The sequence below is a fragment of the Sinocyclocheilus rhinocerous genome, unplaced genomic scaffold (assembly GCF_001515625.1).
Source record: "Sinocyclocheilus rhinocerous isolate Xijiao unplaced genomic scaffold, SAMN03320098_v1.1 scaffold423, whole genome shotgun sequence".
Taxonomy (NCBI): Eukaryota; Metazoa; Chordata; class Actinopteri; order Cypriniformes; family Cyprinidae; genus Sinocyclocheilus; species Sinocyclocheilus rhinocerous.
This window is the reverse complement of record NW_015655573.1, coordinates 63,994-74,453: the sequence shown is the minus strand read 5'-3', so window position 1 is coordinate 74,453 and position 10,460 is coordinate 63,994.

The window sequence follows — 10,460 nt, the reverse complement described above, 5'->3', positions numbered from 1 at the left end:
AGATGTGTATATATATATATATATATATATATATATAGTTTTACTCTAAAACGCAAGAAAATCAAATGCATCAGGCTAAACAAGTTGTGTTCCAAATTTCAGGTTGATATCGCAAAAAAGTAAGATTTTGTTTGGGAGTCGTACCCAATGTTACCACTAGATGAAATTAATTTCCCATTCATTTTCAGTGTGCTCATTTTTGACCATGACTATTTTTTCAGGACCATTTAACCTTTTCAAATCATTTCCATTATTTTATTATTTTTTACTTTTTTTTTGTTCCCATAGCAATTGCCAAAACCTTTACCAAGTTTCATGTGATTCTAATAAACTAAAACGTAAACATATTTTGGTCAAAAATGACCAAAAAACATTAAGAAAAAAAAAGGTCTAATTTGGTTCCACATTTACTTAAAAGAGAACTGCATTTGTTGCTTTCATCACATCTTTTCTCCGGTTGATTAAATGCAGGGTCCTCCCCCTGTTGTTGTTCCTCCCCAGAAAGTAGAAAAACTGTGGCATTTTTAGTGGCCTGAGAATTTAAGATGTTTCTGTTTCTTTTGTGATGGAGGAAAGGATAACGTATTAGATTTCTGGAGGAGAAGAAAGGGTGTGCATGGAGCTATTTGAGGGATGACGCAAATGGAGATCCATAGAGACCAGGAGTATGTTTCTGTGCCATGGGCTTTTTTTGTTTTTTAAGGGGGTCCTTTTCCCATGCAGCCCACTGGAGATAAGAGGCTAGTAGGTGGGACTTTTCTGTCCGCCAGGGTTGATAATAAACCTCTTAAAGCAATGAGATCTGAAAAATGCCAAGCGCTTGAGCTCACTTAAAGCAGACGATGTGGCCTGAAGGTAATGGTTTCCTGTCTGAAGTGGGCCGTGTGCCGTCCCTTGTGGTTCTGCCCTGACCTGCAGTAGCCGGGCTGAGAGATTTTAAATCGACACTAGAGCACTCGGCACGCTGAGGGTTGTTTTCCTTGCTGCAGGCCCGCGTCTACGCTTCTTTGCTCCCTCTCGCTCTAATTGGTCTCGTCTGCGCCGCTGCAGCAGACAGAGGGATCTTTGACGTCGACGCACTGTATTTTGCTTGTAAGAGGCCTCGCGTCCAGCCGGACCGTGCCAGGCCTGGAATGTGTAGCCTCAGCTGTCTTGCCTGGGCAGACGGCTGCCAAAAACCTCATCCATTTTAAAAATGCTAGCAGTTTGACTCTTTCCAAACAAGCTAGGAAGAACTGCACTGATTCTCCCCGCTTCGATCTGAACCAGGTGCGCAGCTGGCGCAAACGGAGCGAGCGAAAAATACCAAATGACATTAACTGTTCTACATATGTCAATCCAAATGAACTGCAGGCCGGACACATGCCAGAAACCTCAAGCTGCTGTAAAAGTGTGTCATGAGAATACAAGCTGTTCAAAGGCTTCTGGAAATGTAGTGTTTTTGACTAAGTCGCTTATTACAGCATATGAGATGCCAAGAAGTGAGGACTATGGTCTGTACAATGGCTGGGCGATGCACATTGAGTATTCACAATATATTTCTAATGGTGTTGTTGGTGATTATAAATTTAAGCAATGTTGTGATGTACAATTTAAACATACAAAAATGGCAGTACAGTTTGAGTCATTTCTGTCAATCAGCTGAATCATACTTTGAATCAAACTCTGTTTCAGTTAATTGATTAAATGATTGATTAAATGACATTAAGGTTTTATTTTTTATGTATAAACATGTTCTCATAAAACAAAAAATAGATAATTATTTACTGCTATTATTTACTATGTATTTTTGCTGGTGTGCATAAATGAAAATGTTTATTTTTTGTTTTATGGTTATCTTTAGTTACTCTTTTTTTTAACTAATTAAACATTACTAGTCCAGTTTACTAATGAAAGATTTTGCATATTATTATTTATTGCTATTATTTACTATGCATTATTTTACTGATGTGTATAAATGAAAATTATTAAATTAAATATTTTATTTTGCAGTTATTTTTAGCTACTTTTTTTTTTTTTACCAATTAAACATTTCTAATCCAGTTGACTAATTAAAGATTTTACATCTATTTGACAATTAAAAAAAATTAACCATTTCAAAGAAAATGCATAAATATTTGGCAAATATAAATTGAATCACCCAAAGGCTGAAAAAAAAGATTCATACATTTTTATTTCTATCTCCCAGCCATAGTGTTCTCTGTGGGTGTGTGTTTGTCACATGTATTTGAGCTGCTGAGAGGTGGCGTGTTATTTTAACCTGGGCTGGCCGGGCCCCAGCGCACCTCTCTCCAGGAGCTCCCCCACTGCTGCCCAGATGAGCGGCCGCCTCAGACAAGGCCTGTCTTGTTAACTCACTCAGTGGCGTGTTTTAGTTTCGAAAATATGGATGGCAGATGGTGTAGTGATGGGGGAAGTTTCATAGCTGAGCCAGTCGTCGACAGAAACGGAGTCTGTACATCTGTCTGTTTGTCAGACCGTCTCTCTCACTCGTTCTTGCGTTAGGGTTTATGGATTTGAGGGACGGTTTGCCTTTTTCTAAGTATATTTGAATTAGTGGGAAGCAAAGTTACTCTGGACAGTTTATAGAACATTTGCTCAAAAAGATACACAGAAGTCAACAAACAAAATAGTGTTGAACAATATTGATAATTGACATTTTCCCGAAACTTCTGGATTCATTGTAATTAGGGCTGTCAATTTAATTTCAACTAGTGCAATTAATTTAACTTTATTTTTATTTTTAAATATTTTATTTATATTGTATATTTTATGTTAATGTTTATTTATAAATTATATATAAAACACACACACACACACACATTGGACAAAAAAAAAAAATTGGACCAAAAATTATTCAGACACTTTGACCTGACCATGTTTTGCTTAAGTGTTATCTGACATTATCAAGATGAATTTGTTCTGTCACTGTTTAACTCTGAGTTCTTATCATATTTTATTACCATTTTCTAAACTATAGCGAATAAACTGTGAAAATGTGTGAAATGTTGAAGGTGTCTGAATAAATTTTGGTTTGACTGTATATATATTTCAGTCATGACAGCTCTCGGAAATAGTTTGTAAAACATTTTATTAATGTAAATGGAGATGTACATAGGTTTGGTATTGGCGGACTAGATCTGCTACGCTGCTGCTGCAGAGCAAGTATGACTTGCTTCTGCAAAAGAACATAAATAAAGACATGCTGCTGCAAGAAGAGAGAGAGGTAGATCCCCCAAGCAGATCTAGGCAGGTGGTGCTGGGGAGGTGGAGAGCTCTCATAGCGCGCAGTGACTGTGCACAGGTTTGCAGGAGACAAGGTTATATAGAGGAACTAGTAATGAATGCGTGAAGCCGATTGGTTGGAGAAGATACAATTGAATGAACCAATCTGGACGCTAAATATATATTTAAAATTAAATTATAATATATGATATATATTTAATTATAATTCCTTTAACAGCCCTAATTTTAAAGTACTTTCTGTGCAAATTATTCTTAAAAACTTAATTATAGAAATTGTCACATTGAATTTAATGCAATTAATTTTGTAGTGGTTTTAAAGACTATTTTCATTCTTCATTCTTCTTATGTTTTATGAATGTGGTCCATACAATAAACAATCATTTACTAAGAAACGAGAGAGTAGCACATTGAATTAAACATCAAATTTTTAAGTAAAAAGATTGAAATAGTATTTTTTGTAAAACATGCTACAATAATCTGCTTTGATTTACAAAATCATTTTTACAGTGTAGTTTTTACATAGTTTTTAACAATTTTCCATCTCCTCTCTATAAATAAAATGTATGACATATGGTTATGTCTGATTAATGTTTAGCTTCTAAATGTTCAGTAGCGTCAGATAGCATGAACCAGATGATAACAATCCTGTCCATGTTTGTGAGTCTCTGAGACAGCCGTGTGAATTTACCTCATTAATAGTGACTAATATCTTTATCTCAACACTTGAGTTCCTGTTATCTCGGCAAACTCTGCATTCGAACCCCCTACGTATCCTGAGGGGACTCCTGACGCAAAAGCATTTTGTGAGGCTTTGATAACAGCTGGCGTTTCATTTTACCACCGGCTTCTCAGAGGAAACAATGAAACGGCAGCTGGAAGATTTTAACTGCAGCCAAGAAACACAAAGTTGCTTAGTTGACATGCTGCTGCAGCTAGCACCTTAGCTGCCAACGGCAATTTTGATGGTTCTGTCTGCGTGTGTGTTTTGCCTATCAGATAATTGCATACGCAATTGTGACCGTTACAGCTGGAAGTGTTTTTGGACGCTCGTTAGCCGGGTTAAACGTGTGACTCGCCTAATAATGTGAAGCCGCGCAGTCACAGGTCCACCGTCAGAGCTCGCGTGAGAAATCGGCCCCTGCTTTGCGTCAGGAGTTGACAGGTACCGTGAGAACTGCTGCTGACTTATGCCCACTGCTGCTAGATCTGTTGATCAGTTAGGGAAAATACAGTAAGGAAAGTTCATGTTTTTTCTAAATACATGTAATGGATCTAATTTGAACAATTCATCTGTGTGTTTTGACCAATAAGTGGGTCTTCTCCAATAATTAAGTCTGCTTAAGCCCCGCCCCTCTACTTTTGAGTGCCACACCCACATCTCAGCATCTAATCAACAGTTGCTACATAGAACCAAGTCCCGCCCTTCTTTTTTTTCCTTTTTTGATAATCTGTTACACTCCAATCACAATACAGAAGAAAAGATCTGTCGCTACTTCCGTTTCATTGTGGCATTAAAACTTACCAAGCTACAAGCAAATCCTAAAGTAAAGTACAGACAGCATTGAAGCATTACACAAAGAAATAGCATTGTAGCATGAAGTAGCTTTTAAACCACGCCCCTCCACTTTTGAGTGCCACGCCCACATCTTAACATCCAATCAAAAACCGTTAAGCAGAGCCAAGTCCCACCCTACATTTTTTCCATAATTCGCTATTGATAACATGCAGTCGAATTTAAGCTCCGCCCCTTCCCTTTTGAGTGCCATGCCCATATCTCAACAACCGATCAACCGCTGCATAGAACAAAGTCCTGCCCTATGTTTTTTTGATAATCCTTTACAGTAAGATGTCCATCACAGTATAGAAGAACAAATCTGTCGCTGCTTCCATTTCATTGTGACGTTAAAACTTCCTAAGCTACAGACAAGTAGCTACATTACAAAAAATAACTAATTGCATTTTAAAGGGGTAATTTTTTGTGAATATATAACTATCAAATAATATAAATTATTTCTGCATTCATAACATTAATCTGGCACAAAAACTGCCAATAGTACCCAATAATAATGAGTACTAGAATCACAGAAAGTTCACAAATATGAAGGTTTAGCTTCTGTAGCAGTATTGTATTGAAAGCAGGCTGTTTAAACTTTAAATGTTAAAAATTATGTCGTATTTTCAGGGACAAATTTAGCGTTAGCTTTTTGTGGCTTCTTTAACCCAGTTTTGCTTATACTAAGTGATGTTTTGGTATACATTGAAAGACCATTGTACAAATTATTCTGTTTGTTTAACATTTCTCCCAAGGCTTGTTTCTGCTTGACATTTAACAGATAGTAAAGATACATCTACTAAACACTGAAGATATTGTAGCAGAAACAATGACTACATTGTTTTTATTTTCAACAAGTGCCATGCTTTAAAATGTTAAGCACACTTAGCGGTTGTTTATGTGTGTGCGTGTGCAGATATGCGCCGTTGTAATGCGCAGAATTGTTTCACAGACTCACATGGATAAAGCTATTTATGTGTTTGCTTAGTTCGCTGTCATGCTGCTTTAACAATTTCATTGGAGGCGATTAAAAAAATTATAGGGATTTTTATGCCCCATCTCTTCCTGTTCTTCTCACTGGGAGGGAGAAAAGGAAAAAAGAGAGAGAGTGAAGATAGTGGAAAAGAGGGCATGCAGGGGATCTGTACGTCCTTCACAGATGTGATCCATCTGTACAGGACCTGAAAGAAACACTCCTCCATCTCCTTAAGCATTGAGAATTGGGAGTTTCTAGCCAAGATCTGTCCAAAAATGTTAGTTTGCACTGTAAAACCATTGAGAATACTCACTTATTGGAAATGTAGACGTTTTAATTCACTGATTGGACCAGCCAATGTGCTGCTAATGTACCATGGTATTTTCATGGTACTCCAGGGTAGATCAAACTACCATGGTACCAAAATGTGGTAATACCATAGTACTTTTAAGTCTTTTAATTAGAATGTGTGCAGTACAGTATGTGAATTGGTCAACATTGTCTCATTGGAAAAATGTGCATCTTTCTAAATTTTTTTCTTTTGCAAAAAACAAAAAAGTACTAATACATATATTTAACTGCAGTTTCCAGCTGAAATAAACAATAGTGCCAATAAAACACCAACAACTTTATTCCATTTCATCCATACAAATTATGATTTCAGGTAAGATTATCGATTTAATAAAGACTTATTTTCACGCAGTTCCATGCACAGTACTATGTTATGACCTCAAAACAGTTTTGCCGTAGTGTATGATTTGTAAACAAATGCATTTTGATGTTTGCATAATATAATTAGCTCTGTATTAATGGATTTTCTGACATAGTAAACTTGCTCAGTAGCGCACCTGGTACAGCATTGCACTCGTGATACTGAGTGATCAGGTTCGAGTCTATGAAGCATGAGTCATGATAAAAGAGCTCAATGACTTGTAGAAGCAAGATAAAATGGCATGGTTGCTTCAGCAAATGCGTTTTTATTTCACATTTGCTTTTGTTAACACTATCAGTTAGGTTTAGTGTAGGTGGTGTCTTATTTTCAAATGCGCATTAACTCACTGGACATTTGTTTCCAAACTGCTGCGATACATACAACAACCAATGTAATAAATCATTGCCAGATTCAAGTTGATCTGTTTTGGATAAAACTGAACATGCTTCTAGTGCCACTCACTGGACCACTGCCACTCACTTTAAAAGTGTTGCAAACATACAGCAACCACCATAATAATTGCCAGATTCACAATCAGCTGTTTTGAAAGTGTCGTGAAACTTGCAAAAAGCAATGTAAAGTTGTTTTGAAGTGTCGTTTTTCCAATTATGTTTGAGTTGGAATTGGACAAAGCATTTGTGTGTAATTTGAAGTGACGCATGTGTTGGTGTGTTAATGGCATGTGTGTGTGTTTGTGCGCGTGTGTGTGTGTGTGTGTGTGAATCCTCAAGTAACGTGAAGCTTTGCTTAAACAAAGTGTGATCTGAAGCTGTGTGAGACGGTGTGCTGCACCCGATGGAAGTGACCCCAAGCGGAAAGAGCCTCCTTGCTTTCCCTCAACCAGCATCAGAGGTCCTAATGTGTGTGATGCCTACAGAGACGTGAATGTCCACTTTAGTCATTCACATGATATCTGGAGAGGTCATCCTGATCCTGAAGGCCAGAGGTGTACTAGTCTTGTGTTTTCAGCAGTAGCGGCTCCTGACAGTAAATTTAGGTGAGGCAGATTCTGGGTCGTAGCACTAATATATGAAAAACCTTTTGTAAACTTTATATTCTAATCTCTGAACACATGCGGACAAAATTTTTGTCCTTGCATTATCCTGTGGGTGTCGCGCTAATGTTGATTGACAGGCTCAGAGAACACGCATAAAATGCTGTATTATAATTGCCTTAATATAGCATTTATCACCTCCAAATGTTGATTTTAGAATGTTACAACTTGTGGAGCAATTCGGGTGAGGAAAGACGATCATATGTCTATTCTCAGAATAATAATAAAACAAACACAATATAACCATATAAAGACTATTCTTGTGAGCACATTTAAACTAAGGGATTTATACTTTGTTAATTTGATCCACTACTCCACATAGAAAAAAAAACAGACATGCCAATTAGTTACTGACCTGATGCAGACACATAGCTGAAGCGGATTGATATCGTCTTGGTGGAGCGAGGTTCACGTAAGGTAACTTGAAAATAAGCGGAAACTCAAAACTGCCCCAATGGCTCTCAATTAGAGCGTGCTGCAGTTCCCCTTTTCACCACAGATTGCAGTTGCAAAATTGTGGGGCGCTGTTGAGCTCGGGAGGTCTCAGGCACCATCTGCCCTGCTTAGTATCATACATGCCTGCTAAAGCCATGCGTGGGATTTTAATATATACTGCTTACTTTAAGACTTAATAGTATCGAAAATCTGAAAAATATTTGTTGCAGAATACTGAACACATTTACAATTTATTATGGTTTCAGTTTATGTAGAGGTCTATGTTGTGGATGAATATTTTGGTGGGGCTCTGCCCCACTTGCCCATATAGACAAGCCGCGCCTGGTTTTCAGGTACTTTGACAAAAGTGGGTCCGGATATTTGATCTCATAGTAACCACTGTGCACCACTTACACCACTGTTCAAAATTTGTGGGTCAATAAGTATATGTATTTAAAGAAATTAATACTTTTATTCAGCTATAATGCATTAAATTTATCAAAAGTGGCAGTCAAGACATTTTACAATCTAAAGATTTCTGTTTCAAATAAATGCTGTACTTTGTAACTTTCTATTCAACAAACAATCCTGAAAGACTGGAGTAATGGCTGCTAAAAATTCAGCGTTGCATTACAGGAATAAATTATATTTCAAAATATATTCACATAGAAAACAGGTATTTTAAATGGTAATACTATTTCACAATATTTCATTTTTTCCTACATTTTTTATCATATAAATGCAGCCTTGGCGAGCAGAAGAGTATATTTTTTAAAATGTTAAAACATCTAATTGACCTGAAACTTTTCATTAGTAATTCACCCTTTAATCATTTTGTTCGATTTGTTTGATCACATCATGACTCGCCTCATTCTACTGTGCATAACATCCTCAGTTCAGCGTTATGTAACATTAAAGACAGACTAGATGTGGAGAGCGAGCGAGTAAATGGCGTCCCATTCGCGATGCCCGCCTGGCACTCATATGACAGCTGGCACCTCGACTGTGGCAGCAGTGGAAAGGACCTCTGCTGCCGTCCTGCTCTTATGTCTCGCCGTTACGTAACGAGACGCTACGGCAGAGAGGGAGGTTGATCTACTGGATGAGGGACAGTTCTGTGAGATTGATTGACTGATTAAATGCTAAAGTCATTCATACCAACAGAGACATTGTCCTCATCTGTCCTGCATCAAACCACCCAAAAACCCATCCTGACCCAAGCCCCCGTTTTAATCATGTGTTTTTATATAACGCTGGCCGTTGCATTGGTTTTCATCATTTTTAATGACATTTCAGATTTTTATTTTATCTTCAGAGTTTTATGTGATCAATTTATTGTATGAATGAATATATGATCCATTTGAATCCAAAGAAATTTCAAATCAAATGATGCATTGCTAGTTAGAGCGATTGTTTAATATAGTCACAGCGACCCTCTTTTTATCTTCAGACGGAAACAAATACAAGCTTTATTTGATCTTTCCTCTTATCAGATTGCTAATGTTATACTACCATTCAAAAGATTGTGGTCAGTAAGATTAATTAAAAAAAGAAGGATGGATTAACTTGATCAAAAGGGACAGTAAAGACATTTATAATGTTACAAAAGATTTCTATTTCAAACATGCTGTTCTTTTGAACTTTCTATTCATCAAAGAATCCTGAAAAAAAATGTTTTCTACAAAATATGAAGCAGCACAACTTTTTTCAAAAGTGATGATAATGCTGCTCAAGAAATGTTTAGATTTAGTTTAGATGTTTTGATAATAATGCTGCTCAGCATATTAGAATTATTTCTGAAGGATCATGTGACACTAAAGACTGAAGTAATGATGCTGAAAATTCAGTTTTACATCACAGAAATAAATTACATTTTAAAATGTATTCAAATAGAATACAGTTATTTTAAATTATAATAATATTTTACAATTTTTACGTATTTTTGATCAAATGAATGCAGCCTCTGTGAGCATAAGAGACTTCTTTCAAAACATTAAAAAATCTTATTGACCCAAACTTTTGAATGGTAGTCTATATCAGTGGTTCCCAACCTTTTTTTCATGGGGCCCCCCTATGTACACATATGACAATTTGAGCCCCTCCCCAATATATACTGTATATATATATATTTATGTGTGTGTGCAATAATAATATTTTTTTTGTTATAATATTATATTATTTCTATGTCTCCATACCATGGGAAAAATGCAACTATATGGTTTCTGTGGTATTTGTATGAAAAACAGTAGTCTAAATACATTTAGTATAAATGCACAAATGCTATAGCTTAATCAAAAAATACTATAATTATATTCCATTACTCCTTTAATATGTTTAATACATGTCTACATTAGGGCTGCACAATAAATCGCATGCGATATTTAACGCGCATCTTATCAGTAAAGCCGGTTCTGTAATCAGCGGTAAATCTCCATCACGTGCGTGCTTTCACATTGAGCAGCATTAACTACACAGAGCCGTTGTT